Source organism: Coloeus monedula (assembly GCF_965178545.1).
Source record: "Coloeus monedula genome assembly, chromosome: 1".
Taxonomy (NCBI): Eukaryota; Metazoa; Chordata; class Aves; order Passeriformes; family Corvidae; genus Coloeus; species Coloeus monedula.
The window spans coordinates 68,618,380-68,638,315 of record NC_138781.1 but is presented as its reverse complement, the minus strand read 5'-3'; the positions used below and the strand labels follow the sequence as shown (position 1 = coordinate 68,638,315).

The window sequence follows — 19,936 nt, the reverse complement described above, 5'->3', positions numbered from 1 at the left end:
ACTGCAGTTTATGGCACTTGCAGACACCTGCGCTGAGAGAAGTAAGAGAGTAACACACTGACGCTGGAGTGCCAGGGAAGTGTAAGTTGCCATAGTTGGTGGGGGGTGAGGGGGGGGGAAGTTCGGGAGAAGTGGTCTGCATACAACTGGGAGAGATGCAAAGGGATCTTTGATGAAACCAGTGCTGAGGAATCCAGAGGGAGTTAGTACCCAAACATGCGTGGTTCAGCCCTGCCTGTCTTGTAGTTCAGTGACGGTATGAGTCAGAGCCTCTTTGGTCTGAATGAAGTGGAAGGTACTTTCTACAAAGCAGCTCAAGCATATGCCAAGGATCCGGATAAATAAAACTAATTCAGAAAAAGGGAGTGGGATGCAGGCTCTTGCTCTAAATCACTTCACAGTTCTCCTCAGCGAAATGCAATATGGCATCTTAAATAAAATCACCCTCTTCTGACTCTCGCAGAGGCTGCTTCAGAGCATTCCCTGGTTTCCAGCACAGTTTTATTTCCTCCCTTAGAGAGACAGACCAGCCTTGACTGAGCAACTGATTTTCATGCATCCTTTAAACCAGCATTCCCTGCCATTTCTGAAGGACAGCACACGTCGCTAGCTGTTTCTTCCCCCTTAAACAATATAGGTTTGGGGTTGGGTTGTTTTTTTTTTTTTTTTTTCTTTTTCCCCTCCCCATCTCATTTCTTTCCGCCTGCAAAGTGATTTGAGAGCCCCGCGACGCAGCCTGCTACAGGAGCGGGGATTTCTCTGGAACATTGGCGTGCGCAGGGATTAATCCCACCGTAGAGAGCCAGCCTGGCCTTTGAAGTGTTACAAGGGGACGGAGGAGGTAAGTGTCGAGGCGAGCCCCCAGCCCCCCTCCCCGCCCCCGGGCAGCGTGCGGCGGCCCGCAAAGGGTTAAAGGCCGCCTTGGCCCGGCGGTGCCGTGCGTATGCAATAATCTGTGTGGCTCTCTTGGCCGACTGCCAGAGTGTTGCCTTGCCTCCTCCTCCTCCTCCTCCCTTCTCTCCCCCCCCTCCCCCCCCGCCTTTTGCATGAAGTAGGATCCTTGAGCTGTTACAGAGGCAGCCAACTGCTCCATATTTGGCTTCTATTACCCATTTACATGCTGGAGAGCGGAGAGGGAGCGAGCGCTGTACCGCAGACATCATTTCTACTACAGTGGTGGAGACATCCCGGACCTGTGTCACTGCAGGGGGAAGGAAAAAAGCCAAACAAACAAAAAGCAGACCCAAGCCCCGTGATCAGCTAGGAAGACATTTGTGTGCGAGTCTCTCTCTGACCCCCCACCCCCGCCAACCCCACCTCCACTGACACTTTACAGTAAGTGGTTTTTTTTTTCCTCCTCTGCTTTCTGCCTCCCCCCCCACCCGCCCCCGGCTTCTTCCCTTGTTTAGACTGAAAACCGCCGGCGATTTCCAGCTGGAAAAACACGGGGCTGAGGGGGAAGGGGAGCACTCTGCCCACCCCGCCACGGGGCTGCAGCCCGTTTCGCTGTGGCCGCCCCCGGCCCGCCGCGGGCCCGGCCCTGAGGGGAGAGGGAGGCAGGGAGGGAGAAGGGGGCGGCCGCGAAATGGCCGAGGGCGCCGCTCAGGGAGCGGAGTGGGGATGCGGGGACACGGGAGGGAGCGGGGGGCCGGGGCGGCCCCGCGGCGGGAGCCGCTCGTACAGCCCTACCCCCCCCTGCCCCGCTCCTTCCTCCTTCCTCACCCCCCCTCCCGCTTCCCCCTGGCCCAGGCGGGGTGTGGGTGGCCGCGGGGACGGTGGACATTTTGCGAGTCGCAGCTGCCCCCGGTGCGGCGGCGGCCTCGGGGTGTGTGAGACTGCGCGTGTGCTTGTGTATGCGGGGGGGGGGGGGGGGGGGGGTGCGGTGCCGGTGCGTGTGTGGTGTGTAGGGTGTGTGTGTGCGTGGGGGCTGCGGTGCGTGCGTGTTTGCGTGCGTGTGTGCGGTGCCGGTGCGTGTGTGTGGGTACCGTGCCGTGCCGTGCCGTGTGTGTGTGTGTGCGTGCGGGGGGTGCGAGGCCGGTGCGGTGCGTGTGTGTGGGTACCGTGCCGTGTGTCTGTGGCGGAGGGTGCGGTGCCGGTGCGGTGCCGTGTGTGTGCGTGCGCGGTCGGCGCGGCGCGGTGCGGGGGGGCCGTGCGGGGCGCGTACGCCGGGCGGACCCGGCGGGGCGCAGCGCGGGGCCGGTCACCGGCAGGGCCGGTCGCCGCCGCCGCACGGCGTATGTAGTACGGGGCTGGGCGGCTGCCGGAGGGTGAATGAAGCGAGGAGGAGGCGGCGGCGGCGGCGGCGGGGGAGGCGGCGCTGGCGCTGGGATGTGCCCGGCAGCAGCCCCGCTCCGCTTTACTCAGGGCCCAGACCGGCTGCAGACGCCACCCGGTACTGCCGGGAGGGACGGGGCGGGAGGGATGGGGGAAGGGGGCGCCGGGGCGCCGCCGCCCCACTGCCCGCCCGCGACTGTGGGGTCCGGCCGGCGGCGTCCCGAGGGGAAGCGGGGCTGGAGTTCCCCGCCGCCGCCGCCCCGGGGCTTCGTTCGTCTCCAGCGGCGGCCGCTGCCCTCCTGCCGCTCACCGATCCCCCGTCGCCTCCGGGTTTGCTTGGGTCGGCTGGGGGTGGTTGGGTTGCGGGGGGTTTGGGGTTGGTTGGTTGTGGTTTGGTTTTTTTCTTGGTTTTTTTTTTTTGGTTTTTTTTTTTTCTTTTTTTTTTTGTACCCTAAGGCATCGTAATTTACCGGTAGAAAAACAAATAAATGACCCCGTGTACGGTTGTGGGTGCTGAATCCGTCAATGTGATTCCTGAGAATATTAAAGTCTAAATTAAAGCGTGCTGGAAAAGCGTTAGCTCCCACTGTAATAGTAATAGCGATAATAATAAAATGACAGAATTGGGAGCGATTTACATGTTATTGAAGAGGAGGAATTACTGAAGAGTAATAATAGAAAAGAAAACAAGTCGGAAGCCCGTTATATAATGCACTGTGTAGACAACGAGAGCGACGGGCTATTTTTATTTTGTTTACCGTATGCTGTGTAATAGGGTCTCCTCCGAGCAGCATCTCTCCCCTATAAGCCCGAACTCCAGATAGAATTGGGGAAAAATTTTAAGCATTTCTTTCACGACCAGACGAAGAAATCTAGGTTTGTAAAACCTTCCTTTTTACATATGATTTCTGTGTACAGATCGGGAAGGGTGTGCAGGTAGATGACCTTTGCCGGAGACCTTTTCCCTTTCATATGGTAAAGAAATTCATATTTTGTAACACAGCTTACACTTTAACCTTTAACGCTCATGGTTATGTATTTTATGCAGTAATGGTTACTTTACGTGTCAGATACGGTCAGGCATAGTGAGTTACTCTGCTGACACACTGGTAAGTCAAGGACTTTTAATTTCAGTTTCGAATGAAACCGTCCCCTAAAGGAAAATCCTGGTTTCATGTTAATCTCTTTCTGTTAGGGTGATAGAGACGGTGCAGTTTTGTCATATGGAGCAATGGTTATGAATGGGGGAGAGGGAAATTGAGAATGGCCAGGGAAAATATTGCGCCGTAGTTATTTTTGTGATGCTGCAAGATAATAGTAGTAATTGTACGTTATGGCACCTAATGTATTCGTGAAACTGGCCCGGTATTTTACGGGCAGCAGCTATTTTGAAAGGGTGGCTGTAATCTCCTCACTTTTTACGTAAGGCAGAGGTCGATAGGTTTTCCTCCGTGCTCGGCTGTCTGTCTGTCTCTCTCATCATGTAGCGACATGTCAGCGGTGCGGGCTTTCAGCGCGCTTACTCCAGCCCTGATCAGTCATGTAATTAGATCAGGCTGCCATGGTAACAGACGGGATTCACCGTATTCACCGGCCAGCCAGGTGCGTGAGTGGCTGGCGGGCGACCCCGCGGGCTACCGCCAGCCCTGCGTGTGCCGCGTTGGTGGCGTACGGCCGGCGCGGCCACCGCCTCGAGCTTTCCGAAAATTGAAAAATGCCGATGGTGGGTTCCTAATGGCCGAACTTCTCGGGAAGGGGTTTTTTTCCCCACTGGAGTGTCAGGCAGATGGGATTGTACGTGGCACACTTAGCAGGTCAGCCAAATCGTCAATTCCACTTGCGTGTATTATTAGCAAATTAATGAAGGTGTGGTACTTTGTAAAAATCCTTTTGGCTTATACAAGCTTGCATGAAAGTTTCTTCAGAGTTTGCCTTCCCCCCCCCCCCTTCCCCCCCGCCGTCTGTCTGATTTAACTGTTTGGTGGCTGTGGCAGTGTTTGTTAACAGTTGGCATTCCAGCATTTTCACTATAGGCCACAGGCTTGTCACTCTCCACCCCTGTACTGTACTTTACACCCTCTGTCTGGTAAGATGAAAATCGGTGATACTTTATGTCAGTATTGTCGCTCTAGGTTTGCTAAGCCTCCTCATAGTTCTTAGCAAGGTCTAGGCCCTTTTGTGTGGTAGGTGAAAGCTGACTGCAGTTTCTCATGATAAAATCCTAAGTATATACTATTCAAAACGAATTTTGCCTCAGCAAACACTTTGTTTCTGGTGTAAGTGGTTCTTTTGCATTCATGCTCATCAAAATATTATAGCCACAGAGCAGAAGACTTTCTAACACAGTTTATAATACTGTCAAAGGATATGCAATATAATTAGCTTTGAACTGCATGTTGCTCTTAAAAACATGTTTCACCAAGCAATGTATATTTGTCTTCATTCTCAGTGTTTGGACATCACTCTTTTTAGTCACTCTGCCACAAATGTAGGTATAATTTTTTAAAACCACCAGATTTGTCACTGTGTTTTAATGTCATAAATCTGGAGCAACTCTAGGGGATGGGATTGTGAGCCACTTACATGGGTGTATATCTTGAATAACTCCATTTATTGGACTTAATCCAGGCATGTAGTAGAGTAACTGAGCTCAGAAAGTGATCTGCTGCGTATCACTGTTATGTTCTGTATATTGCTTCTCATGGCAAAAAGCACTGTGAGCTTAAATAGGATTTTTGCCTGATTAACGAGCTGCATTAAGTATCTCTAGAAGTGGGTAACACCCCTATTCCAGTCACTAATCTTGGGTGCACTTACACTAATATTGAACTTGGCCCGGAGGATTTTGTGTCTCAGTGATGAGAAATCATCAGCACCCACCGCTCCTGAGTGTTTGTAGTACCAGGCTGGAACATAAAGCAATCCAGAAATATCTCAGTAAAATAGATATTTTAATCACTCTGATGGTAAAGCACTGGAGCTGGAGGAGGAGGCAGTGAGAAATGTCTGTTGGTGGTTCAGCTCTTGTGGTGACAGGCAGCTGGCGGTCTTGGGTTTGGTGTGATGAGTTTGCAGGTCTCAGCCTGCCTGTCGAGCAGGAGTGTTTCTTCTTGGAGGGATGAGGGGACAGGGTATTTGCAGGCAATTTCCTGCATTGAAGTGCAACTTCTCAGTGCCTCAACTAGCTTGCCCTTCTGGTTAGGAGAGAATATCCTCCACTCAGTTTTGGGCCTCCAATTCTGAGGAGGTGGCTTGAAATAGAAGAGCTTGTTAGGAGGTCTGGCTGGAGAGAGTGGAATAGTCACGAGCAGGATGACTCCTGTAGTGTGAGCCTTTGTGTGCCACATGCTGCTTATACATATTTTATTGTAAGACAAATTACCTGTGTGACTAAGAGTGTTAGAAAGTAATTATTTTCAAAAAGGCCATATATACATAGTTAAAAAAACTTTTCTGAAAAAACCCCAGTGTAACTTTGCTTTTCTAGCCTGATTGAATTTATTTAGAAAGATTGAAAAAAACTAGTTTTGTTTTAAAAGACATTTACAAGACACCTGGAATTTCACTTAACAAATTTTTTTTATGTAATAGATCCAGTGGCCTAGTTTCCCATTAATTAAGAAAATAGACACTTGAATGCAGTCACCTGAAAAGCAACTAAGGATTTAAACATTAGAATTTAAAAATAATTGTGTTAGTAATGTGGCTAGTAAAACAAAATCAAGGCCTAATTTTCGCCTTGCTGAAGTTTAGTAGCACATCTTAGCAGATGACAGTCAGGATTATCATTGTCATTGTTCATACGCACACTGCTTTTGTTGTGGTGTACTAATTGAGGGGGAAATGCAATAAAGAAGTATGGCAGGCTGTAAAGGAAGTGCTTGTCAGGATTGCATAGATGGTCTGAAGCACTGGCTGGCTGCAAACCTACTCCAGCGTGCGAGGCAGCTGACGCTGGTGATGCTTGAGAGAAGCTGGGCTGTGTGACAGCCTCAGCTATAACCACACAGGTTGTGAGTGATTTGGCTGTTCTGGAGAACTGTATGGGTATGATGTGTACAATTCAGAGAGTGCAGATAACAGATTTAGTTGTAGGTCTCTTCTGAGACTGCTGTAACCAACTCTGCGTTAAAGATAAAATTAGAACAAGGAACAGAAATATGGCAGGCTTGGCACAGGTAAATATTTCATTGCAAAGAAGAACTGACTTGCTATACTCCAGTGACTTCAATAGCCTAAGTTTTGCAAATTGAAAATCCTCACTTATCCTTTCATTTTACTTTTAAGCAAGACTCTAAGTGTGATAAATAAATAAATAGGTATTTGGATGAAGACACTGTATTTTGAAGTCTTATTCAGTGGTTTACATTCCTTATATGAGAAAGTTGAAGATTTTTACATGGTTTTGGCTGAGGTGATGCATGACTAACATTTTAAAATGTAAGAAACTTTGTAGGTTCCTGATTTTTGCAAAAAGACAAAAACTAGATCCATGACCATAACTCCTTTTTGATCTCAGTGCATGCATTGAGAATGTAATGCTTCATGGTTTTTTTTTTCCTCTCAAAGCTGTAGTCTGAAGTGGTTGTACAACACAAGCAAATCTGTATGTGTGCATTGGTCCCAGTCTGCAGAGTTACTTTAGTACGTGTCCCAGTGAGGGTTTTGCTGAATGAGAATTGATTAAAGAACCTATCTAGAGTTAAGTATGCGTGTAAATCCTTGCCTAAATAGGAACAAGTAAGTATGCTCATAAACTGAAACAACAGAAATTATTCTCAGTGAGGGAGAAATGGTCCCACTAAATCCTTTTATTGTACCAAGAGTGATAAAAATATTTGGTGAGATTCCAAGTGAAAAACCCAAACGTATTTTGTTTAATAGGTGATGTCAGCAGAAGTTCAGTGCTGGCTCGTCATGATTTTGCTGAGAAAAACTACAGAAATAATTTAAAAACCACATTGGTAGAGTTCTTCTTTGTTTATATTATTTGGGAATTTACAGTAATAGGCATTGACTGTAGCATGCCACCTTTAGCAATAAAATAGTGTACAAGGTAAAGTCACATTCCAATAGGTGAATTTTTTTCACCTAGTAGTAGTAGTTGCAGCACTATATTTTCAGGATGCTATTGCTTCTCAAATAAAATATGTTCTGTTGACAGTGAAGACAGTCATCTCCACTCACTTATGATTCTTCACCTCATTAAGATCACATTTAGGAAAGGAACACTGAATAAATGGGCTCTGCTCTCTACTGTATGAGCTCTGTCTACGGGATTAAATCTATAGTTTATTTGTGCTTGAGTAATAGTAAAAGCAGCCTCTCTCAGTCTTCATTGGGATGTCTTAGTGTGTTGTAAATGGTTTGACTCTTAACTGTGTTTTTTCTCTCTTTATTTTGGTTTCCATCTCCTCAACACCTGAACCAACAGTCACATTGCAGGCCAAGCCAGATGGGCAAGCAATACAAGCTGTGAATTTATTCTGACCCCATAGGACAGTGACCACCGTCATTTTTGTCTTCACCGTACAGTTATGCACTGCCAATAAGGTGAGAATGCAATGCTTTTTATTTCCTTCAGCAAGTGTATACTGTCTGCTCCAGGCTTTAGGCAAAGTGGACACCTTCCCAGTGTCTGTGTGATTCCTTACCCGTGATAGGTTTGTACTTCCCTTGCCTGGCAGTAGAGGTCCTTGAGAAACTCTGCTCAGAAAAATTCCTTTAACTCTGGTGACTCAGTTTGGTGACTTAGAGAACAAGTGTGTTCCACGTGAGTGGTTTTATGCTCACCTGAGGTCAGAGTATATTCAGTTACTGGAATATGTTAGTATGAATGGAAAAGTTGGCAGACGTTGATTTTTGTTACAAAATGCCATGTGTAAAATGGTATAAACGCTTCCTTCACTTCTATGAACATTTTCAGGATACTTGTTGCTTGCTGCTGGCTTGGCTTTTCCACTGTCTCGAGTTTCTTCTGCACATTAAACTTTGTATGGCATTAGAATAGTTCTCAGGATAATTAGTCACTACTGTGTGTCTTTTGCACTGTTTTGAAGAATACTTTCAGTTCTTCCGATTTTCCTCCCTGAAATGCTGTGGCCAGACAAGATGTAAAAGTGCACGTGTATCAGTCTGCTGCTGTCCATTTCCTCTCTCTCTCCTCCTCATATGGTTGTGGAAAATAACTTGAAAAGAACAAGTCCCAAGACTCAACAATCATACTGCCAATAAAAAGAACATAAATTTTTATTTTATTTCTTTAATCTGATTGTCATTAAGCCAGCCTGTTTTTTTGGACCTGTTCTATGATTTTTAAGTGCTTGGGATTGGCAATACTGATAATGCTTTAAGAAAAAAAAGATAAAGGGTCATAATAAAATTGCATGTGTCTTTAAATAAAAGAAAATGAAATATAATGATTGCTTGCAGAAAATCAAAGGGTTGGTTTCTTTTTTAAATTTACAATCAGAAAGCTTAATTTATGCAGGGTTGATCAGAAAGTCTCCATTGCAGAATAACTTTTTAATGTATACAGCATGTAATAGAAAAGTATGCAGCACATCATTTGCATTTTTTTGTGGCTGTGGGGTAGGGTCCTGTGTTTTAGAGGGAGGTTGCCCAGGCAAGTAGTTACATGCAAGGACATGCCTGTTACAGTCTCCAAATGAGCTTGAATGGTGGGGGTGGATGGTAACCACTGTAACTTCAGAGCAGTAAGAGTTTCTTGAGAGTGAAAAACCACACAAAGTGCCCGTGCGCTGACACACTTCGGCTTTCCGTTTTGGAAGAAAACTGACTTGGTAGCAGCTATTGGCTTGGGACATTGAATAGAAGGAATTTTTTTGCTATGACACTATCATTTCCAGAAAGCACTTAATTTTTTTCAGGATTAGCTTGGGTTGTATGAAAATGTGGTTATTTGAAGAAGTGATTACTGCTGGAAAAGCTTATATCTCTTAATTAGAAGAAGTAATTGTTTATAGGGCATTGATCAAATCCTATGAATAATCAGATTGTGTTGCCCACAATGTATTGCTAAGTCACTTTGGATATTTTAGCATCTGGTATTTTCTGCAATTACATGAGAGAGAATATATTCGATGTTAAGCAAACACTGGATAAAAAATGTAACCTAGTTAAGTCTGGTGCAGAAGCATGACAGGAATATAGTACTAAAATGCTGTTTTTTCTATACCAGCTCAGCTTGAAGTATAGTATTGTATTTGTGGGCGTTAGATTAGGTTAGATTTGGTTTAACTTCTTGTTGTTGGACATTTTAGTCACTGAGTTGGGGGTACCTCTGTTGGTCTCATTAGTTAGTTCTCATTTTCTCTATGGAACAATCAAAATCAGGCCAACTGTATAACTAAATAAGTTAAATAAAAGTTATTGGGCTAGACACTGCGTGCTTACAAATGTTCTCTGTCACTGTAGGAAACAGACAGAAGCTCACAGTAGTAACACGTGAAAGAAACATGACCTGGCACTGTGCAGGGAGCAGCCACAGATAGAGCACTTCATACTCACACCCATCGTCTTTCTGGCTTTTGCATTTGTTTCGGGGTGAAGGTGGCAACAGCCCTGCTCCATTCTAGGCAGACCTGGGTTATGACCCTGGAGTCCGTCAGAGGGACGGAACATGGGACATGTTTGAAGGCATCCAAAATGGATCTCAGAAACTGTACTTGAGGCCTAATGTCCCTACATGTGCATTCATGCCTTCACTTGTGTGAGGAATTGGGTGACTTCAGCGGGTGACATCTCTGTTGTGTCAGCTCTCCAGGTGCTTACCCTTCCAATTCAAGCAGCGTTTTCTGCAGAGCCTGCTAAGCATCTTGCCTGGATAAGGACATCGGTATTAGTAAAACTAAAATGAAAATAAATAAATAGATACAGCTTTTCTTTCTTTCTTTCTTTTTTATTTTTAGTTAATTTTAGCCTGCTCTCCAAAACATAGAGTTATTGTTATTTGTTCAGAGTGTGCACTGCCTCCTTCCACGTAGGCAAATGACTCAATGCTTTCTTTTATACAGTTGTCTTGAGAGGATTTTGCATGAGATACTGGACATTTTAACAATTAAAGAGTTCTTTTTAATATTTTCTGCTGTTGAATCACTTGATATTTATTAATCATCTTATAGTACTGGGATGAATTTACAGCTGCAGCCCATTTGTAAGAAATTTTTTTTGGCTGAATTTTCAGTAAGTATGTCTGTATACTACCTAATATAGCTTATCTTTTATGTAAGAAATAATTTCTGGTTTATGCAGACTTCTGGCTACTGCTCTCTGTAAACAGGCAAAAGTCTGCCCTTTTAAAATACTTAATAGTGAACATAAAAATAACTAATCTGTCTCTGTATTACTGTGTGCAGTGGTAGGTTTTTGGCTGTCATATCAGTGTCCTTTTATCGTAGCTGGTTTTATTTCTTCCCTCATGCTGTTTATGAAGGTTTACAATAGCTGCAGGGCTAAAAGAAGGTAGGCAATGGAGACTTCTAATATGTTAACAGCACAAGTGAAACGGAGCTGTGAACTAGGTATAATTGGATAGTAATTAGGAATTATTTTAATTTTTTGAATTGTTTATGTATGAGCAACTAAAAGGTAAATTAAATTACATGATGTGAGTGCTGACATGTGTCTTAAAAATGAGGCTTTGTGGTCCCCTCACCTCAGCCATAACCTTTCATGTTTTTGCTCTGTTGTTCCTCCAGCGGATGCTGAAGATCTGCTGTCTTTCTGCTAGAAAGTTTCATAACACGGTCTGAAGTGTAAATGGAGTTGAGCGTAGCGGTATGCCTACATAAAAACACAAGGCTGACATTCATAATGTGATATAAGGCACTATCTGAGGTTTGATTCACCTTCCAACTTGGTGTTTTTAAAAAGTGTATCTGCTAATGGAATGAGACTTGGTGTCCCACGCACTGCAACTTGTTAGCATTCCTTTAAAAGTGTGGGCTTTTGGATGTTAGTGTGAGTATGAGTAGATGGAGAACTTCCGTGTGCTGGGGGCCGAGAAGTGCTGAGATGCCTGGATGTGATGTGCAGTTGTGTGCAAGCCTGAGCATCTGTGTGTACCCTCCTGCTGACCTCTCCTTTGGCTGTGTGTGTTGGGCAGGGGTGTGCTGGTGAGGTTTGCTTTGCCTTGAAACCAGGGCTGTGCTTTTGAAAGAAAGTTAGCCCTCATTACCAGGGGTATAATTTTGGTCTGAAGTTAGCCCAGGTGGCAGCATCTGTATTTAAATGTGTTGGCTGAGGGGTTTCTCATGGTGAGACACTGTGATGGAGGCAAACCCCAAATTTGATAATTGCCTCTTTATTTTCTCATCAGTTACTTATTTTGGAACTAGCTGTAAACCTGACTTTAGGATTTATTGAGTTACTCCTTGCTCTATGAAAAGTACAAATGTCAAAGTCTTTCTCACCTGTATTGGAGTGTGGTTGTGACTGTTACCACATTATTGTTTGTCAGGTCCCCACGTGTGAAGGCCTTTGTAGTTTTGTACAGATAATATTTCTGTGAGGCCAGCTACTTGAAAGAAAGTCAGGCTTTAATGGTAAAGGATAATTATGAAAAGCAGGCTTAATCCTCCTTTACGGTGCTCAGAATTTTTGTGCTACTGAATATTTTCTCATTGGTGTGGTTCCTTTTCAGTGGCATATGTAGCAGCTGACTGGAAAGTGATATTTTCAAATGTACATAATAGTAAATGCATTTCGCCTCTTCTGTAGCCCCTGAACATATTTGCTGCTTGGTACTGTGCTGTATTCAGAGCTTTCTCAAGGTAGTCTGACAGCAAGTAGATCCAGACTGGTTTGAAAATTCAATATATTTTAGGGAAAAAAAATCCCAGTAGGTTATTATGGTAGAAGAAGTTGTAACTTTATTCTGCGTGTACCACTAGCAGTTAAAAACCCATTGCACTAATCATATGTACTGAAATTTTATTTACAGATTAGTTGGCTCTACTTTGACATATGACTAGCAGGGAAGCCCCTCCCTTTAACAGTTGTATGTCATCTGCTTCAGAGAACTAATTACTTGGCAATTCCCATTTGATAATTCCCTCTTTATTTTCTGATGAGTTACTTAACAGTGATGAGCTTGTTGAGCAGAATACCGTGCTTAATCTGTGCTTCAGAAACTACAGCGTGGGCCTGGGGATATAATTGTTTTTGAAATGCTGTTTAGCCTTGCCATAGGAGCATTGAAACCACACGAAGGTACGTGAACGGTTCACAGTTAACGAAAAGCTGAATGTGAGTGATGCACAGCATTTGCCAAAAAATAAAAGAAGGGTTTAGATTACTGTTGCACTGCAAGCAGAATGTTAAATACATAATTTCTCAAAAAACCCCCAAACATGAAACCTAATGTAATTTAGATGCGCAGAAGCTTGTGTCAGAGATATACCTTCTATATATCATTGCTCCTCTCCACTGAAATAATCAATTTAATCGACTTTTTTTTCTAAAAAACCCCAGTGTTTATTGTAATACCTATTTGACAGTTCAGCTGATTCCTGGTGGTTGTTGTGCTCTTTTAATACGAGATACTTTAGTAAGTTTTTACTGTGTTTTCTTTGCTGTTACCTGTCTTATTCATTCTTCTCCACTCCCTTTTCACATTCTTTTACTCTAGTGGCCACAGCAACCCTTGTTCCTGGCTGGGGAATGCATTACAAGTCTAACTGCTAATTACAGCATCGCAGTGTTTCTAGAGGGGGTACCTAAGTTCAGCAGTGCTTAGCTACAGCACCAGGAGAGGGAATTTATGGGGTGAAACGACATCAGCCTGCTCATGGCAGTCATGGTAAGGTCAAAGTGAGTCTCTCTTGCAGATCAGGAGTCAGATGGGTCCTGTTAAGTCTCACTGTCTCTGAAATTCAACCGAATAAAATTTTTTTACTGGTTTCAGTAGAGAAAGGTTTGTGAATCATCTACAGTCACTTTAGACTAGATGGTGGCATTATTCCACTGATACTGATACCTGAAGATTTCCATTGTAGCTGAGCCAGTGCTATAAGCTTAGAATTGGGCTATATTTTCCTTTACTGGAATAAAAAGTACAGTATTTTGTGTATTAGCTCACATGATGTTACATTATCAGGTTTGCTGATTTATTAGATATTCACAATGATATCTCTTGCCCAGTACTGGAAGCTGTGTAACAGGATTGTTTTATCAATGAGAAAAACTCATACATAGTTTGAGTTACATGTGTTTTTGTAAAATTAATCAGAGGAACAGTAATTTTATGAAACATATAATTCAGAACAGATTAATCTACTTTGTGTTTGTGAAGTACACCAGCTATAAAATCTTTTGAAAGGAATATTAATCAAGTTGATCAAAGGTGGTTTGAAGTACAGAATTCAAATATGAACACAATTACAGCAAATATACAGACAGATAGAAAGTAGCTTGGGAGATTATTCTTTAAAAATTTAATAGAAAAATAAGTCCTATTTTCCTTTTTGGATTTATTTTTTAAGAATATGTCATGTTTTAGAAGCAAAGATAAAGAAGAAAAAACAAACACAATTTGAGATTTTATAAAATGCAGTGAATAGGCATTTTAAATAGCATAACAACACAAGGAGTCAAAACCTCACAAAAGGTCATTAAATCATATTTCAATTTTTTAAAACCTATTTTTTATCCTATTTAAGTTTTTAATGACTCACGGTGTCTCAGGTAGTGCTATATAGGCATTGGCGAAAATAGGAATCCTCTGTAAGGATCAGAAAAGAAATATGACTTTCTTAGGGTGCCCCACCTGTGATATGAAAAGTTTGCTTACACTGACAGGACCTGTCCCTTGAGAAGTCCTTCTACAAACCATTACAGCCGCATCCTGACCCATGGTATCATATTTATTTTTCCAGAGGCGGCCAAAGAGTTATTTGATGTTGATTTAGACAGATCTTTATCTGCCTGCTTCAGAGGTGTCTAAGATTGAACTTTAAAGTGTTTGGCCCCAGACACACTGATGCACACCAATACTATTTCTATCAATAGTTATGCAAGTAAAACATCAACATACGAATATTGTGAACATGATCTTCAGTTAACACAAGATTTTAATTGCATGCTAATGTATTAAGATTGGACTCTGGTTGAAAACAAAGAAAACCCAACTCACTAACGTACAGTGGAGATTTCTCTCTTGACCACTGCTGTTCTCTCCCTGGCACCCAAAAGAAATGGTACCTTCCATCTTCTAATTTATTACAATTGAGAAACTGATACATTCCTAGATACTGTGTTTCTTTCCTCTGGATCCTCTTTGCTCTTTTCCCGCCATCTACCCTCGTAGCATCACTCTTCTGTGAGTAATACTTGCTGATGGACTAGCCAAGGATGACCTGGTTGATCTGGTCAAACAATTTGTGTTTGCAGCTTCTTGTTTACAGAACTGAGAAGCTGCTGCACCTCTCTGCTTAGGACTTGTCTGCCTTTCGTTGAATCAGGGTTGAGTTTCATGTTTCCTTCTTGCCACTCTTGCTAAGCTTTCTTGGATCTCTGCTGTGATCTGGCCTGATATTTTTGTTGTTAATGACAGTCTTGGAAATCACTTGTGATTTCCTTTGTGAACCTGACAGTTGATTAATTAAACTGGGGGAGGTAAGTACCATGTCAGTATATGTAACACATCTGTGTCTTATTTTACAAGGAAGGAGGATGATGGTGGAACTCACAGACCAATAATCTATAGTTTAAAATTGTACTATATGTATGTTTGGATAGCTCACAAATGCATTAGATAGTGTCATAAAACAGATGTGATACTGCAATATTGGAAGGACTGACGGACTAAAAGTCTGCATTTTGTTCCATATTTGCACAAGATGACAGAATAACTCATTCTTGGTTTATGGTCTTCAGGTGTGAGAGTGACGCAAACCAGCACATGTGCATCCTGCCATTTGTTTGTCACCACTGGTTTATTTTGATTGCACTTCAGTAGGATATTCAGAGGGAATATGGTGTGTACTGACTGAGCAAATTAAAGTAATTCCTGAGTGAAAGCATGACATTTGTTACATGAGGCTACTATCCAGATGTTGTTATTTGTCAGTGTACAGTGAGAAAGAGCCCTAAGGAAAATTGAGATGGGGTAGAAGGCAAGCATCTGAAATACATTAAACATCAGCAGTCAAGTGCACCCCTGTTACCTAAGGAGTCAGTCTTGGTGAATGTCATGTTGGCTGTATGGAATGGGAGAAATGCAAACTAAGACACACTTCTGCTGTGTGTGCAGCTCTGCTATGAAGTGCGCTCATCTGAGCTGTCAGCTGGCTGGCTGCAGTGTTTGGTGCTGTTTATACAGCTCAGCCAGAGTGTCTTTATGAAACCAGTAGTGCTGTGCAACCTAAGCTGCAGCAACCAGTGGTTTTATGCTGCTCTTCTTATTTAACATGAAATGTGTTGCACATTGCACCAGGGTGCTCAGCCAAAGGCTGTGGTGAAATAAGGGGTCAGGTTCCCGCTTCTGTTACTTGGATGGTTTCAATGGAGCCACGTGGGTGTAAATGTGGTGTGATAGAGTCTGGGGCCATTGGGGTGTGTCTGGGCCCTCTGGGCTCAGAGCTGTCGAAGACAGCTCAGCACTGCTGATCAGATAATGTTTGTTTGATGGGAGTAGAGCAGTCACTTGGCTTTTCCTTCAAGTGGAGAGGGAGTGAAAGTTGTTCCTCAGTCAAATGTCATCAGTCTTTTTTCCTTCCCATGCTTCAGGTGGATGTGTTAGTGAATAAGACTAATCTTTCTTTACATAGTGTTTTGCCTTTTTATCCTTCTGTCCTGTTTTAACTATTTCCAGACTTCTTTCTCTTGTTGCTGGCCAATTAGTTTTTCTCCTCACTGCCTTCTCTACCAAGATTCTCATGTGCTCAGCAGTTCTTGCTGCTGCGTATCTGACCTACTTGTACACAGCTCCCTCACTGGCTTTGTTACCTGCACAGTACTTAGATTTTATGTAGACCCTTTCTTTTGTTTGAATTGTGTATGTTTCTATGTGTCTCAAATGCACTTCTGCTTAGAGTGTTTCAATACCTCAGTAGTTTTCCGCAGAAATGCAAATTTGAATGTTGTTTCATCTACCTCTCTTCCTTCCTAATTAGTCATAGCTGGATTCTGAGCTTTGCAACCCCAATGATCTGCCTGGACAAGCCTTTCACTCCATGCAGCCTTCCGCTTCTAGCCATGGGAAAAGACCATTATTTCTTCTCTGAAGCTTCTCTGTGGGTACCTGTTTCCCTCACTGAATGTTGGATTTTCAGTCCGTGTGCCCCTGCCAGTCTTCCCTGGCTTCCAGCTGCAGTGTATCTTCAGCAGACGTCTTGCTTTTTAGGCTTGTCAGCTGATCTCTAACAAATCAGTAGCATATATTTGTTTGTAAAATGTTACATGCTGGCATTTTTAAAAATACAAAAACAATGATAGACCACAAACCCAAAACTCATTCAGTTATTTTCTCTGTACCTGAGCATGAACTAGGAGCCATACTCTTTGGGTCATTTGCTCATAAAATAAAGGAGTCACTATTACTTTATTATCGTATTGTGTGATCTTCTAATCAAAGGATTTTTTTACTGTATTAATAGCAGTAATTCAAATTGTTAATGTAAATTTGAAAAAATACAGTACCATTTTCACGTGTCATACTGATGGGACAAAAGTAGCAGCTTGGGCACTTTTCTTTGGGCTTCTTCATCATCACTTCTTCTCATACCATGACTCTGCTCCAGTGATAAAGTTCTATAGTAATAGGTTGCAAAATGTAGCTTAAACCCAAAAAGAATTTTTGAAAAGCACTTCATTCAGAAAAAGAAAATAAATTTGACATAGTATGCATTTTGAATAAGGTTCTTCAGAGAGGGAAAAATTCCTGGACTGCTATGGAGAAGTACAGGAATGAAGCACCCACCAAATGAGTGAAGTTCACTTAAGGTGTGAAGTGGAAATATGTAAGAGGGTTTTTTAAAATTTTTTTTTTGTGTGTATCAGCATGCTTTTGCCAAGAACTGACTATTGGAATGATATTGTGGTTGTAGTAGATTTAAAAAAACCCAAACAATTTAATAAGTATTTTGGTTGGTAATTCTGGAGTTGGTATGTTTTCTCAAAAAGGAGGCTTTTGACTAAACAGAAAACCATCAAAAATAATTCCTAGCTGGAAATTGAGGACCCTTCTTGTTATAAGTAACAACAAAAAGATACAGACTAAGGGATTAGAGGAAAATACACATTTTCCATATTGATTTACTCAGTGAATTTAACAATAGCTTGAGTATAGTTAATTTCACTTTTCCTGTATGTAGGCAGTTTTTCGAGGTGAGAGAAACATCTGAAAAAAACCCCCAGCCACATGGTTTTAAGATTATAAAAACTGGTGCAGGGAGCTTGGAGGTGTGAGTTACTACTTTTAAAGTCCTCTGTTAAAAACAAGGCTAGACTCCATATTGATGGAGTGCTTTTAAAGGCAGTGCCCTTTTAATCAGCAAACAGGTCCTCTGTGCATCAAATAATTAAAAATAGAGCAAAGTTTCTGAACAAGGCGTCTGGCAGAAGCGTCTGTACTTCCATCTGTGCATGATTAGCAGAATGTTTCATGATATTTAAATAGCACAAGCTTTGCTCTCTTTTTTATTATTTGTTGTGCTGAAGACCTGTTTGCTTGTTAAGTGGTCTTTTTTGAATAGTTACTGGCAAGGAATCAGGAAAGTGTATGAAGACATCTTGTACACACTGCAAATGCCAAATTGTCCCTTTTTTCAGAGACACTGCCCTGACTATTTTTTTTGATTGGAGTTTTACTACGTCCCTCACTTGGTGTTCAAATTTTCTTAAGGACCAGTTCATTTCAGAGGGAGTTGAGCATGTATTCATGGTGGCTGCCTGGAGACTGCAGTCTCACTGCTCATGGCTGTTATTTCCAGGGCAGTGGCCCTTGGAGACGCGTTGCCGTGTGAGTACACACCAGGGTGCACTTGCAGAGTACGTGTGTCGGCTCAGCTCTGCAGCTCCTGCTGGCACTGCTGGGAGCCCTGCTCTAATCTGCTGTGCACACTGCTCTGGAGCCTTACCCTTTCATGGGGACGTAATCAGCCAGGCAACAGCTTTCCAAGCGCTTTTGAGGCCTTAAGCTGGGACTCCTCCTTGCTGGCAGTCTTTCAGCATTGGACTGCGTGCTCTTCATCTCTGGCTAGCAACACGGCGCTTTGCAATTGTAGCCACTGATTTCCCTCCATACTAGTAAAGTTTTTGTGTGTGTGTTTTACAAAGGTTGTACAAGAAGGTATGGAATGAAAAGAAGCCACTGTCTGGATGCTAAGTGCATTGCTGTAGCTGGCTGAGGGCAGTTCTGTTATGTGCAAGTGCCCTGTTGTTGGGAGCCGGCAGGTTGGCAGGGAGCTGAGACACTCGGATGGGCCCAGAGGTCCTTTGTGGAGAGCCAGTGTTCAGTCTTAGGACAATCTGTGGTCTTGGATGGGCATGGAAAATAAGAGCTTTTGTGGTGTGTGTAAGTGGTGTTTACTCTGTAGCTGGGCTTTTTGTTGCTGGGTTTTTCTTCTTGTGTTTGAGAAAAGCTGTGGTGTGTGATGTGTGAATACTGACCTGGGTCATCTCTTAGCTTCAGCTAAAAACTTCAAAAGAAATTGTGGTTACTACTGAGAGCAAAGCTGCTAACCTGTCAACATAAATGTATAAACTCTGTGTGTTTGCACCTTAGAAAAAACCACTGAAACACCTTGGTTGTGAAGAAAGAGCGTGCTGTAAGCCTCCACACAGTGTTCACCTCACCTTACCTGGTTAGTGCTGTGTTACTGGTGTCCATCAAGCTGTTTCTGGCCCAGGTTCTGCAGACCAGAGTGCTCTGCAGTCACAGAGCAAGTTCTCTTCAGCAGGTTTATATCTTATGTGCTGAAGTTGTTGAAATTCAGGGGGGCAGTGGTAGGACCACTTTGCAAATACCTCGCATCATTCGGTGTCTGGTTCAGGGAAGATGAGTGAGTAGATACAGAGAAGTCCTGGAAAGGCAAGAGAAGGAACAAACACGTTTCTCTGTAAAAATCGAGGGTAACATGTATGCCCTTCAGCTAAATCTCTCAACTAATGCATGAAGCAGTTGCACTCACATTTTACCCACATTGCTCTTAAAAATCAGTTCCCTTAATAATTGATTTCTTCAGAAATAATTACTTCTAGAATTGATTCTTGATCAGTGCAGCTTGGTAGGCCTAATATTAACATCGTTCCAGGAGCAGGAAGGAGCGAAATGACTCGGGTTCATTTTAGAAAGATTAATGAAATTGTGTTGGTAGGTTGGTTAAACTAAGCCAAGTTTTGTGTTTTGCTCCTAGTATTTGTTCTCAAAATACACCATAATGCTTTTTTGGAATAGTGTCAGCTTATGTTGTGAATGTGAATTAATTAACGTCAGTATGAATTTCATATTGTCCAAGAGAATTTTTCTGTGTCTTCTGTCATGCTCAAGGTGCTTCAAGCACTTTAAAATAATGAGTTCAGTTATAACAGTGCTGAGGCTCTGTATACAAACAGCCATTCTTCTGAGTGCAAGGAGATCAAATTCAAGGATGGTTTTTTTGGTAGGAATGGGAAGAATACTGCTTGTGATGCTAGTATT

At 43.0% G+C, this 19,936-nt stretch overlaps 1 protein-coding gene across 6 annotated transcripts in view; it reads left to right on the top strand.

The window, feature by feature from the left end:
• The first annotated feature begins 1,157 nt into the window (after positions 1-1,157).
• ATXN1 (ataxin 1) overlaps positions 1,158-19,936 on the top strand; it is a 222,227-nt gene continuing 203,448 nt past the window's right edge. For 2 of the 6 annotated variants that reach the window (XM_082291363.1, XM_082291365.1), the window contains exons 1-2: positions 1,158-1,335; positions 7,709-7,827. The gene's annotated coding sequence lies outside the window, so the exon portion shown is untranslated. Of the gene's footprint in view, positions 1,336-2,252; positions 2,393-7,708; positions 7,828-19,936 lie in introns of those variants that run through there. The other 4 variants (XM_082291362.1, XM_082291364.1, XM_082291366.1 and 1 more) reach the window with 3 other exon arrangements.